This window comes from Trichosurus vulpecula, chromosome 2, assembly GCF_011100635.1.
Source record: "Trichosurus vulpecula isolate mTriVul1 chromosome 2, mTriVul1.pri, whole genome shotgun sequence".
Taxonomy (NCBI): domain Eukaryota; kingdom Metazoa; phylum Chordata; class Mammalia; order Diprotodontia; family Phalangeridae; genus Trichosurus; species Trichosurus vulpecula.
The window spans coordinates 317,371,922-317,385,336 of record NC_050574.1 but is presented as its reverse complement, the minus strand read 5'-3'; the positions used below and the strand labels follow the sequence as shown (position 1 = coordinate 317,385,336).

The window sequence follows — 13,415 nt, the reverse complement described above, 5'->3', positions numbered from 1 at the left end:
TCACACACACACACACACACACACACACACACACACCCCTTTGCAGTGTTAGTTCTCCTTGTACCCAGATTATCTGTGCTATGTGAGTTGTGTGCTCTTTCCTTCAGCATCCACAATTCCTAGCTTCTCAGCTTTGATTTTTCGGGGTCCAGCTAGATACATGACATCACTTCCTGATTCTTCATCAGCATAAACCCTTGTCCCAATGGAATAGCCCTGTTTAAGGGAGCTAGGATCCTAATGCGAAATGCAAACCCCTGCATGATTCAAATTCTGGGCAGCACCTCAATAAAACACTACTTCCCATAAAAAACATATTAGCTGCCTTTGACTCCATCACTTGTACCCGGTGTGGGCCCTGTAGTTGTCTCCCTCATCAGTATTTTTCAGTTCTGTATTTGGGATTTCAAAAAATTTGGTTCAGATACAAACAAATACACATTCGTTTGTTGAACATTTGAGTATTTTGTTGCTGTTGTTTCTTTGTTTGCTTGTTTGTTTGTTTTAAGAAACAGCCACACAGGAAAAGGTGCCTACTTTGTCGCGTAAACCAAAGCCAATCTCCCCAAAAATGGCACATGCTTTTAAAAGTGACTTTTCGGGAACTCCACGGCAAACCATCTGGGACCATCTGAATGCCTAGGACCAGGAGGAAAACAAACCCATGTCTATATTTATGCAGGACACCGAGTCAGTTGTCTGTCACTTCTATGAAAACTGGTACAGAATTTCAGAAAACTCTTTGCTGGTTTTGAGAACTACTATTTTTTTTTCCTTTTGGTAAAAATGATATAACCCTGAGAATAGTCACTGTTGAATTAAAATAAAAATTATCGAAATGACTCTCCCTCCCAGATCTGTGGAGCATTCTTCAACCTTGCCAGCACAGAGAGAAAACACACGTGAATGTACATACATATCCACTGCAGCCATCAGCTGGAGAAGAGAAAACAAGAAAATGGGAATCGAAAAGTTGAGAGCTGGCGAGAAAAACTAAGCAAACGACTAAGACGTTTCTCTTTTCTAAAGAATTTTGTCTAGTATTACATGGAAAGCAAAAGAATGGGTAGGTGTGAGTTTGCCATATCAAAAGAAAAACCCAAGTGAAGAACGTGCAAAAGAAAGCTTGAATGCAGCAGCCCCTTCTCATACCAGCTCCCCAGTTTCTCGTTCCTCAAAATGGGGGCCATCTACAGTTGTCCTGCTCTATATCTGGCTCTGGAGGAGAAAGTGAGGCTAGGGACTTTGCACAGGCCTCCCTCACTGTAATCCAATTCCCTTGCAAGTCATGGCATCGTCTTCCTGACGTCATGGTCCTCCACAACGTGTGAGTAGACCGAGCTGCCTCATGCGGAGGGGTGGAGGGGGAGGAGTTTGGGGGCGTGGCCGAGGAACCCAACTGGCCAGTTCCCGTTGGGCAACTCAGCTGCTCCTCCCCTCCCTTCTCCTCACCTCTCCTGGGGGCGTCATGCCCTTACCTGAGAGTACTCTGCCCAAGGGAAGGTCAATTTTGATGGCTTAAGCCCACCTTGATAACTTGGGGTTTGCAGGCTAGATTTCTTTCTTAAAGACCATGCCTAAAACCCAATTCACGGTAGCTCTCCTTGATTGATTGGTCCCTTGCCCAAGCACCACTGAATGGTTATTTTTTTGGACCCAGAATGCATGTAAATAGTTTTGGCCAAAAATGACCAAGAGGGTCTCCCACCTCCCAGTTTGATTTGATTTGATTTGATTTGATTTGTTTTCTTTTTCTTTCTTTCTTTTTTTTTTTAAAGTAAAGGGCCAGCCTTTGTCTCACTTGTTATACAGCCCTAATCCTGAATGGGCTGTTGCCTCAGTCAAAGTGAGAACTCAGAAAGGCCTTCGCTTAAAAAGGCCAAGATCTCCCGCTGCATCCTGGGCCACCTCCAATTGTCCCGATCGAGCAACTGGATCTGGCAAGTGGACCGAGATGGCTCTGGAGAAGAAAGTGCGGCTGGTGATTTTGCACAGCCCTCCCTCACTGTAATGCAATCCCCTTGCAAGTTGTGGCGCCACCACTCTGAAGTCACGGTCCTCTTGGAGAAGGAAGAGCAAACCACACGCAGCACCACACAAGAGGCGAAAACAGTTGGGAAACCAGTCGCAGCAGCGAAGGCGAAACGGGCGAAACCGGAACGCGAGGTAAGAGAGAGCGGGCGCGTGGGATCTAGAAAAGTAGAAAAGCCGGAAGGAGACAGAAAGAGAGAACGAAAACTTTCCTTGGAACTCGCAGATCAGGGGAGAGCGCGAACGCAGTCCCCCACTACCACAAATTATGCAGTCGAGTTTCCCGCATTTGGGGAAATCGCAGGGGTCAGCCCATCCGGAGTGCAATGGATAAGCCTCGCCCTGGGGAAACCACCTTCGTGATCATGGAATCACCCCTGCCAGGTAAGTATGCGATGCACTTCCATGCACGCCCTCTCCCTCACCACACACGCACACTAAACACATGGCAACACTCACACAGCACTTCCACTTCGCCTACACAAAGCTCCAGGCCCAAAACACACCAATGTCGCCCTACATTTCAAACCCGAGCACCACACTTAATCCCCTCTACCCCGTGAAATCTCTGTATTCCACAGACCAAGTCGGGGAATACTCGCCCGCAAGCTTCCTCATCTGCATACGGCCTGCCCTTCCCTCACGTCACCCACCCAGCCCGCCACAGACCGCCAGCTAACCCCGCACTGTCTCCACCGGAACTTGGACAAGGAAACGAACCGAGCGCTGTGGGCAGCACTAGGCATTTCCTCATCCTAATGGCATTTCCCTTCCTTTCCCTTTCCTTTTTCTTTTCCCCCTTTTAAACGGAGACCACCCGAACTGACAGAGACATTAAAATGAGTTGTCCCTTCGTCTCCATTCGCCTCCTTTCTCTCGACATTTCCGAATCTGGCCTCTTCCAAGAAGCCTTTTCCAAATTCCTCAGCCCCAGAAAGGAACTCCGGGCCTGGGCATCACCTCTCGCCTCCTGGTCCGAATCCCCGCCGCAGCTCTCTCCTCTCTCCACCCATCTTCCACCCACCTGCCAAGCCGATTGCCCTGACCACGTCACTCTCCTACTCGGTCAACCCCGGTGGCTCTCTTTTTGCGGCCGGAATAAAATAGAAACTCCTCTGCTGTTGAAAGCCATTCACAACATGGCCCCAATCTACCTTTACTTCTCAAGCTTTATTCCTCCCCTTCCTGCACCCTACACTGCAGCTAAAACTGCTCTTCTTCCTGTTGTTCACCCAGGACGCTCCATCTCCCCTCTCTAGGCCTTTGCTGGAGCTCTCTCCCCTGCCTACAACGCACTCCCTCCTCACCACCTATACTCTTAGAATCCCACCACCTTCCACGTAAAGCCTTTCCAGATTCCCCATCCCGAGAGCCTGACCTCCCCTAATTTTTTTTATTATAATTTTGTATTATTATGAACTTGACAAACATCAACAAACGTGAACATTTCCGTATGCAACCAGGAAATGACGGAGGATTGCCAATGAAACCCTGAATTGCAGTATACTTTGGAATGTGTGTGTGTAGGGTAGGTAATCAAAATCCATACGCCCCTTCCAAAGCCGTTCTGCTGCTCTGTGCCTGCGTATTAACTGCCTTCTCTTTTATTTCTAGCACGTTTATTAAAGTGCGAAGATGCTCCTTCCTTTCTTTCTGGAATCACTAAAACTACAGTCCCCACTTGCCCTCCCTCTCCTGTCACAGCTAAGCTTATTCAAACAAAAGCAACCCCCTCTCACCCCACTCATTGGCCGCGTGGGACACCTATATCTCGATCTGCATCTCTCTGCTAAGAGGTGGGAGGCCTTCCCTCCCAAAGTCAACTTTCAGGTATTTTGTTTATATTCTCTACGCAATAATTTTGCTACCTGCTCTCTCACAGTACCCAACATAGTCGATGAATAGATGCTTGTTGGTTCATTGCCTTTTGGGTATAACTAGAAAGCAAAGGGAACCGATTATTTTCTATACAGGTGAGCAAACACACACACACACACACACACACACGCACGCACGCACGCACCCTCACAATGTTGCCATGAGCCACATGACCAGACAACAAATCATTCATTGCCAGTGGGGTCCCTCCCTCCCCCTTGTTCTTTCCTTTCCCTGTGGTTTTTAGCCTCTTTTTCCCAGTGGCTTCAGAAAACAGGATTTGTGATAATCCAAAGAACTCTAGTCTTCCGAGTTTCCTGACTCATGCATTAGACGCTCTGTCAGGGTCGTAATGCCAGGTCACATAATACCAGGGATCGTTCATCATTAGGAGATCACTAGTCTCTGCTCATTATTCCCTGATAATTTAGTCAGAGGGATGATGAATTGTTCTGACAAAGGGGAATATCCTCCACACTGACCACAGCCTCTACCTGGTTTAGGAGCAAATAGCTCCTCTTGTGTTTTTCCTTTTGATTTTTGCTGGCCACAGCAGCCTGTCCTCATAATGCCACTTAGGTTCTCTTTGACTTGTGCTTTAAGACTTGGAAAGCATTTTCCCTACAAAAAGAGCAGGAAGGTGGGTTGTGCCAGTATTTATCATGCCCGTTTTACAGAGGAAGAGACTGAGGCTCCTTTTCCCCAGCATCACAGATCTACTCAGTGTACTTTTAGGCTTGTGTTCTCGCCGACCCACACAGCGCCCCCCTCCCCATGGGATGAAATATCCTTTATCTGCACAAACTGTCTATTTCCTCCCTTTTGTCCATACACCCCATTTCTGCTTCTGGAAACTGGAACCCACCTGGATGAAATTTCCTGATTTTCTCGGGGTGGGGGGAATTATTTTCCCCATTCAGTTCTCGAAGAGTGTTTTTGTTTCGAATCCTTTGCTTTTGTGTTCTCTTTCGTACTCTCCTCATGGATTGGATGTGGTATCACTGCCAGGGAACGGGGACGGGGAAAGCTCTTTGAGGAGAGGCATCGCGTTTCCTAAACCTTTCTATTTCCCCTACTCGACACCTGGCACAGACACTCTATTTCTTTGACTCAGGGGGCTTAGCTCGTGGCTACCATTGACCATTAAAGTAGATCTGACCTGGCAATTAAGGAAGCCCTCCCATTCCGTTCCCTCTTGCCCTCTTCGCCTAATTGGTTCTAAGGGAGCCGGAGAACGACCGGATCCATTTAAGTACTTCGTGGAGTGGTATGGTGTAGAAATTTGTCCAAAATGATTCCGAAGGAATGTTATACTGCTACAGCACGACAACGAATGTATGGAAACTGTTGCCCTGCAGAAGATGCGGTTTGACGACGAAGGCGGGGAAACTGTTACCTCCGCAGAGGAAACATTTTGACAATGAAGGCATGCAAACAGCTAACTCCACAGAGAAACCAGAGAGATACAAGTTCCTCGGGACTCTCCCTGTCACGTCCGTGGAACAAAGCTAGAGAACACCTACAATCAAATGAGCTCTTAGAGACATACAACTTAGGCAAAAACCAAACCCCTCCTCCGTCTAGACGCCCGAGAATGGCCTCCTAACCTCATGCCCTTCCCCGCACAAACGCAGGAAACTACTACCGACTCCTCCTCGCGAGCACAGTCTGTCACAGCCTCCAAAAACAAAACAAAACGAAACAGAACAAAAGACTTTTTGCGCATAGCAGAGGCAAGGACGCTCGACTTGCAAGCAAAGGCGGGTGCTACGGGAAAAAAAGTGACCGAAACCAGAGAGAAACGTCACGCACGGCCCGGGAGATGGAAGGCTTAAAGACGGCGAAGCGAGGAAGTACACCAGATGTTAGTCTTACTTTTCAGACCGAATCTTAAACTCCCCGGAGGGAGGTGCACCGTTCCCGGAAGTACTGCAATACCGGGTCGATGCGTGGAGTGGACGGAGCAAGCTCCTATTCCGACTCCTACTTGCAAAAATCCATTTAATATATTGTCCTCGGATAGAGGACGTATCAGATATTAAACTGATAAGAACAGATACTACACTTGATCTTAGCCAAAAGGCCGAGAAGCGATAACGGACGGCTTTCTCACTCCCCTGCCCCTTCGCAACACCATCCTTTAACGCACGTGATGACTACCAAGTAGTCTGCCAAGCCTCACCGCCTCCCCAAGCCACCTCCTTACACCCGCGAAAACCGCCGCCAGCCTTGAGCCTTCACACAGCCAGACCGTCACCCAAAAAAAAATCCACGAGAAAACGCACTTTGGCCAAGTTTAGCACTTTCTTTAGGCAAGAAGGCACTCTCCCGGCACCCAGAAAAATCTTGCCTACTCGGCAACTCCTCATTTGCATAGCACTCCTCACTTCTGCGCCCAGACGACCAACGGCTTCCCTGCGGGGGCGGAGGAAGGGGGAGGAGTCAGGAAGGGGCAGAGAATTCACGTCCCGCCGGGAACCTCTGAGATCCTTCCCTTCCCTCTCCTCTTCCGTGACCTCAAGAGTTAGTCTCCGCTGTGCCATTGAGGCAAAACCTCTAGCCCCTGGGTTCTCTGCCCAGAAGGCTGAACTCTTAGCGCTTACGAGGGCCCCAGAACTAGGGGGAAATCACAGGGCGAATACTTTTACTGACTCCAGATATGCCTTTCATGTTTTACACGCTCATGGGGCCATTTGGAGGGAAAGAGGATTTTTTAACAGCCAAAAAACTCCCCTCTTAAGCATGCGCAGGAAATCTGCCACCTCCTCCCGGCGGTTCATAAGCCACAAGAGGTGTCTCTCATTTTTTGTAAAGGCCACCAGAAAGGGAAATCAGAACAACCTATGGGGAATAGCTAGACTCGCAGACATAGCTGCAAAAGAGGCTGCCCACCATGCTGTTGCGCTGGCTCCCTTAATGGCGGAGCTCCCTGATTCCTATACGCTTTGCTATAGCCTCCGAGGACAGGCTCTTGCTAATGCAAAGGGGTACACACTCTCCCCCTCAGGATGGTTCCAGACAGCCCCAGGACAACTTCTCATGCCAGGAAAGGGCCAACGGAAGCCGCTTTTTGACTTACACCAGGCCACTCACTTAGGGAAGGATGCCCTCCGGTCTCTAGTGAGACCTATTTTTCACTGGCCACAAACTGGGAGAAACTATCTGGGAAGTTTGCTGAGTGTGCCCCATATGTGCCCAAGTGAATCCTGAAGGAGCCGTCAAGCTCCCTCCCCTTCTAAAACCTGTTCAGAGGAGAGGCACGTGTCCACCTAACGACTGGCAGATAGATTTCACCCACATGCCACCTTGCAGAGGCTTTAAGCTCCTACTTGTTCTAGGAGGCACGTTTACTAACTGGGTGCAGGCTTTTCGCTGCCGAACTGAAAAAGCCCAGGAGGTTATCAAAAGTCCTCCTAAAGGAAATCATTCCCCTCTTTGGTTTGCCCCCACTCCCTGCAAAGTGACAGTGGGCCTGCCTTCACCTCCCAAGTAACTCAAGACATGGCTGAGGCTCTCAAAAATCACTTGCCATTTGCACACCGCCTGGCATCCTCAACCATCAGGTAAAGTAGAAAAGATGAATCACACCCTCAAACGTGTATTGACCAAATTATGCCAGGAAAATGGACGGGACTGGGTAAAAGTCCTCCCTGTGGGCCTGCTACAGGTTTGGATCACTCCCTGGGAAAATATCAAACTTTGTCCCTTTGAACTTCTCTATGGGAGGCCTTTCTTAACACCTGACAATCTTGTAGATCCAGAGCAACACTTAATCAGCCAGTTTGCAACTCTGCTTGGAGCAGTCTGGAAGGCTAATGCACACCTCCCCAAACCAGACGACCATTTTGGTCAAGTTTCCGGTCCTGTGTACCCGGGAGACACGGTTTACTTTAAGTCCTGGAAGGCCCATGGGAGGGAATGCCTAGATACAAAGTGGAAGGGCCCCTGTCGGGTCATTCTCACTACTCTCACCACAGTAAAACTTGAGGGCCTCCCCAGCTGGATCTATGGGTCCCGAGTTAAACCTGCACCCCTCCTCCCTTTACTTCCCCAGGTAATCCAGACCCTCCAGACACCCCTGGATATACCCGTGAGCTGCTTGAAGACCTGAAATTGTTGTTTCCGAAGGAGCTACCCAAGAGGACTGCAAAAGAAAAAAGGTGACACCCTCTAAGTGATCCTGTCTCTCCTTGCACTCCTTAGTGTCTTGTTTTGTTTTGTTCTTAACTTCTACTACTTGCTCTCACCAGCCACCTCCGATCAGTTTCTCTGTTTTTGAAAATGCTAATACTCTTACTGCACCCTATTTAGATCGTGAGGCTGTGCTTGCCAATATTACCCAGACACTCAGGGACCTAGGCAAGGAGACCTCTCAGTCACTCTCTGAACGTCAGGAATCTCTTAATTCTCTAGCTAATGTGGTCCTGAGCAATCAAATGGCTTTAGATTATCTCTTAGCCTCTGAAGGAAGAGTCTGTGCTGTTACCAATACATCTTGCTGTATGTACATCAATAATTCACATCAGCTTCAACTTAGAGATGAGAAAACATGGGAGAAGGTAGGATGGACAAAGGAATTACACCATGACCTACTCTCTAGTGGCTCCACCTCCACCTGGGGCCCTTGGTTGCTCTCAATCCTTTCCCACATTCTGACCCCCCTCCTCATTATTTTTTTCCTCGTGCTGTTTGGGCCTTGTACGTTAAATCTTTTGGCTCAATTGGTCTCCTCCAGACTGGCCTCCATCAATTTCCAGATGACCCTACAGGACAAATGCCAACAGACACTGGAGTGCCCAGTCAAGATCGTCCATCCCCTGGATGCAGCTCCTGTGCAGTTCATTTCCATCCTGCCCCTCCCCTCTGGGACCCACTGAGGGAGGGACAGCTCTATACTCTTTGCCAGCCTGAAGAAGCTACAGAAGCAGAGACCTCCATCCCTTTTCCCAAATGTTTTTGGGTCCCACCTCTCGGGGGCGGTGGGGGGGGGGGCTCGTTGGGAGGAGGGGGGGAATGATGGAGTCGTAATAGAGCTGCCCCAGCCCCAATATTCTAACTTCCTTATAGGCCCCATGGTAACTACCCAGCCCCTACCTCATGTCCTAACTCAGGGCTGTCCAACTTTAGGTTTTTAATGAAACAGTAGACAATATATTTTGATTGGCCATTTCCGTGAAAGCTCTGTCTGCGGTAGCTCAGCTTCCTTTATTGAAGCATTTCTGTCAGTCTCTATGTTTGCAGGCAGGCCACATAAATCCCACTGCGACACTGCTGTCCTAACTTATGCCATGTTTGGCATAGTCAGGACAACGCAAGATTTAACCGTTTCTACATTAAAGGATCAGAGGGTTAAAATGGAAAATGGTAGGGCAGAAACTGGGCATAGACCAATATCTTATACCATATACCAAAATAAAGTCGAAATGGGTTCATGATTTAGGAATGAAGACTGATACCATAAGCAATTTGGGAGAGCAAGGAATAGTCTGCCTATCAGATTTATGGAAAAGAAAAGAATTCATGATGCAACAAGAGAGAGAGAGCATTACAAAATGAAAAATGGATAATTTTGATTATGTTGAATTGAAATGTTTTTGTATAAAAAAGCCAATGCAACAAAGATGAGGAGGGAAGGAGAAAATTGGGAGAAAATGTTTACAACCAATGTCTCTGATAAAGGCCTCATCTCTAAAATATACAGGGAACTGAGACAAATTTGTGGGAATACAAGTCATTCCCCAATTGAGAAATGGTCCAAGGATAAGAACAGGCCGTTTTCAGAGGAAGAAATTAAAGATATCTATAGGCATATGAAAAAATGCTCGAAATCACTACTGATTAGAGAAATGCAAATCAAAACAACTCTTAGGTACCACATCTCTCCTATCAGATTGGCTATAATGACAAAACAGGAAAATGATAAACACTGGAGAGGATGTGGGAAAATTGGAACATTATTACATTGCTGGTACAGTTGTGAACTGATCCAGCCATTCTGGAGAGCAATTTGGAACTATGCCCAAAGGGCTATAAAAATGTTCATACCCTAGGGTTGTATCCCAAAGAGATCACACAAGTGGCAAAAGGACCCATATGTACAAAAATATTTATAGCAGCTCTTTTTGTGGTAGCAAAGAATTTGAAATCAAAGGGATGCCCATCAATTGGGGAATGGCTGAACAAGCTGTGGTATATGAAGGTAATGGAATACTATTGTGCCGTAAGAAATGGGGATGATACGGACTTCGTAACAACTTGGAAAAACCTACACGACATAATGCTGAGTGAGCGGAGCAGAGCCAGGAGAACATTGTACACAACCACAGATATATGGATTCCGTGAGGACCAACCCTGACGTACTTCGCTGTTCTCAGCAACGTAAGGTGCAAGGACAACTCCAGGGGACTCACGATGGAGAATGCTATCTTCATCCAGAGAAAGAACTGTGAAGTTTGAATACAGATTGAGGCGCACTACATGCTCGCCTTTTTTGCTTCTCTTTTGTTTTTGTTTTTGGGGTTTTTTTTTTGGTTCTGTCTCTTCTTTCTCATGATTCATTCCATTGGTCATAATTCTTCTCCACAACTTGACTAGTGTATAAATTAATTCAATGCGAAGTTATACATGGTAGTTATATGAGATTCCAGGTCGTCTTGGGGAGTGAGGGGGGAGGGAGGGGAGAAAATCTGGAACTCAAAATTATGTAGAACCGTGTGTGGTAAACTAAAAATAAATAAATAAATTTTAAAAAATGATATAACCCTGAGAATAGTCACTGTTGAATTAAAATAAAAATTATTGAAATGACTCTCCCTCCCAGATCTGTGGAGCATTCTTCAACCTTGCCAGCACAGAGAGAAAACACACGTGAATATACATACATATCCACTGTAGCCATCAGCTGGAGAAGAGAAAACAAGAAAATGGGAATCGAAAAGTTGAGAGCTGGCGAGAAAAACTAAGCAAACGACTAAGACGTTTCTCTTTTCTGAAGAATTTTGTCTAGTATTACATGGAAAGCAAAAGAATGGGTAGGTGTGAGTTTGACATATCAAAAGAAAAACCCAAGTGAAGAACGTGCAAAAGAAAGTTTGAATGCAGCAGCCCCTTCTCATGCCAGCCCCCAGTTTTTCGTTCCTCAAAATAGGGGCCATCTACAGTTGTCCTGCTCTATATCTGGCCACGGGACACAGATGGCTCTGGAGGAGAAAGTGAGGCTAGGGACTTTGCACAGGCCTCCCTCACTGTAATCCAATTCCCTTGCAAGTCATGGCATCGTCTTCCTGATGTCATGGTCCTCTTCGAGAATGAAAGACAACCCACAACGTGTGAGTAGACTGAGCTGCCTAATGTGTGTGGGGGGTGGTGGTGGAGGGGGAGGAGTTTGGGGGCGTGGCCGAGGAACCCAACTGGCCAGTTCCCGTTGGGCAACTCAGCTGCTCCTCCCCTTCCTTCTCCTCACCTCTCCTGGCGGTGTCATGCCCTTACCTGAGAGTACTCTGCCCAAAGGAAGGTCAGTTTTGATGACTTAAGCCCACCTTGATAACTTGGGGTTTGCAGGCTAGATTTCTTTCTTAAAACCATGCCTAAAACCCAATTCACGGTAGCTCTCCTTGATTGATTGGTCCCTTGCCCAAGCACCACTTAATGGTTATTTTTTGGACCCAGAATGCATGTAAATAGTATTTGTTTCTCTTTTGACCAAAAATGACCCAGATGATCTCCCACCTCCCAGTTTGATTTGATTTGATTTGATTTGATATTCTTTTTTTTTTTTTAAATAAAGGGCCAGCCCTTGTCTCACTTGTTATACAGCCCTAATTCGTGAATGGGCTGTTGCCTCAGTCAAAGTGAGAACTCAGAAAGGCCTTCGCTTAAAAAGGCCAAGATCTCCCTCTGCATCCTGGGCCACCTCCAGTTGTCCTGATCGAGCAACTCGATCTGGCAAGTGGCTCTGGATCTGGCAGATGGCTCTGGAGAAGAAAGTGAGGTTGGTGATTTTGCACTGCCCTCCCTCACTATAATGCAATCCGCTTGCAAGTTCTGGCGCCACGTCTCTGACGTCACGGTACTCTTCGAGAACGAAGAGCAAACCACACGCAGCACCACACAAGACGCGAAACAGTTCAGAAGCCAGCCCCAGCAGAACATTACTAAGAAGCGAAGGCGAAACGGGCGAAACAGGAACACGAGGCAAGAGAGAGCGGGCGCAGGGGAGCTAGAAAGGTAGAAAAGCTGGGAGGAGACAGAAAGAGAGAACGAAAACTTTTCTTGGAACTCGCAGATCAGGGGAGAGCGCGAACGCAGTCCCCCACTACCACAAATTATGCAGTCGAGTTTCCCGCATTTGGGGAAATCGCAGGGGTCGGGTCAGCCCATCCGGAGTGCAATGGATAAGCCTCGCCCTGGGGAAACCACCTTCGTGATCATGGAATCACCCCTGCCAGGTAAGTATGCCACACATACCCACCCTCCACCACTCCTTCGCCATACACACACTCTAAAGACACGATCACTCACCCGACGCTTCCACTTTCTAGCAACGCACTCTACATACACACAAACGACGTACACCGGCAAGCCCTTCAACCCTCAAAAGGCCCTCAGACCCTAAAACCCACCTTTTCCAAACGCACTATCTGCTTAGAGAAAATGTCAGTACAAGTCTCCTCATCTGCATAACGGTCTGTCCCTTACTTACGTCAGTCATCAAACCTGCCCCACGGGAGTCCGTCATCTATTGGCTGATCAGCCGAACTTGGCTGGAGCACCAATATAGAGATAAAACAGGAATTTGGCAGCGCTCAGCCTGAGCTCTTAAGAAGAGTATAGAGAGAAGTGACTGTATCTCTTTAGCAATTTATATGCAACGGATCAGAATATTCCTTTGTGATCTATTTATAATTGAAGTTTACATCTGTAATGTTCACTTCTTTAGATTTCATGTTGTACTTTTAATATCACCAAGTATTTCATGATTTATCCCTGTAAAATGTAACATGTGACTCAAGCTACTTGCAAATCTGTTTACTTGAACATTAGTTGAATAAGATGTATGACCTGTACCTTGCCTATGAAAGGGTGGAAGGAGTAAGGGATGAATCTTCTGCCTCTGGTTATAGAGGCACACATTCGACTTAGTTTAAAACAGGCACATCGATACTTTTAAACACAATAACTAATTTGCAAACCACAAATTTGATAGGTCCAGGATTTGGAGAGGCAATACTATCAGACTTTGTCATCTTGGATAATGAGAACTATGCCGTCACTATCATAATCATTTCCATAACCTCTAAGAATAGATAATCTAACTTTCCAATTAGCCACAGCTGGCAAAATCAGGAAATATGAAATAGTTTGTCAGCATCTGGCTCAGACAGACTGCAATTACATTGGAACACACTTAGAGGTGGGGCTTTGGAAGGGTGAGATCTGACCAATGACACAATGTTAGTGTGGAACTCCATTGGATAGAGTGGAGACCTAGATAGGTAGATAGACA

At 47.0% G+C, this 13,415-nt stretch overlaps 3 non-coding genes across 3 annotated transcripts; all 3 read right to left on the bottom strand.

Annotated features, from left to right (window-relative positions):
- Window positions 1–2,259: 2,259 nt before the first annotated feature.
- LOC118840537 lies at window positions 2,260–2,423 on the bottom strand. Its single transcript, XR_005009718.1, has one exon. It is a non-coding gene; the product is annotated as a U1 spliceosomal RNA (small nuclear RNA).
- Window positions 2,424–5,813: 3,390 nt separating this feature from the next.
- On the bottom strand, window positions 5,814–6,004 carry LOC118840606. Its single transcript, XR_005009777.1, has one exon. It is a non-coding gene; the product is annotated as a U2 spliceosomal RNA (small nuclear RNA).
- Window positions 6,005–12,196: 6,192 nt separating this feature from the next.
- Window positions 12,197–12,365, bottom strand: LOC118840560. The gene has a single exon (XR_005009737.1). It is a non-coding gene; the product is annotated as a U1 spliceosomal RNA (small nuclear RNA).
- Between the last annotated feature and the right edge of the window lie 1,050 nt (window positions 12,366–13,415).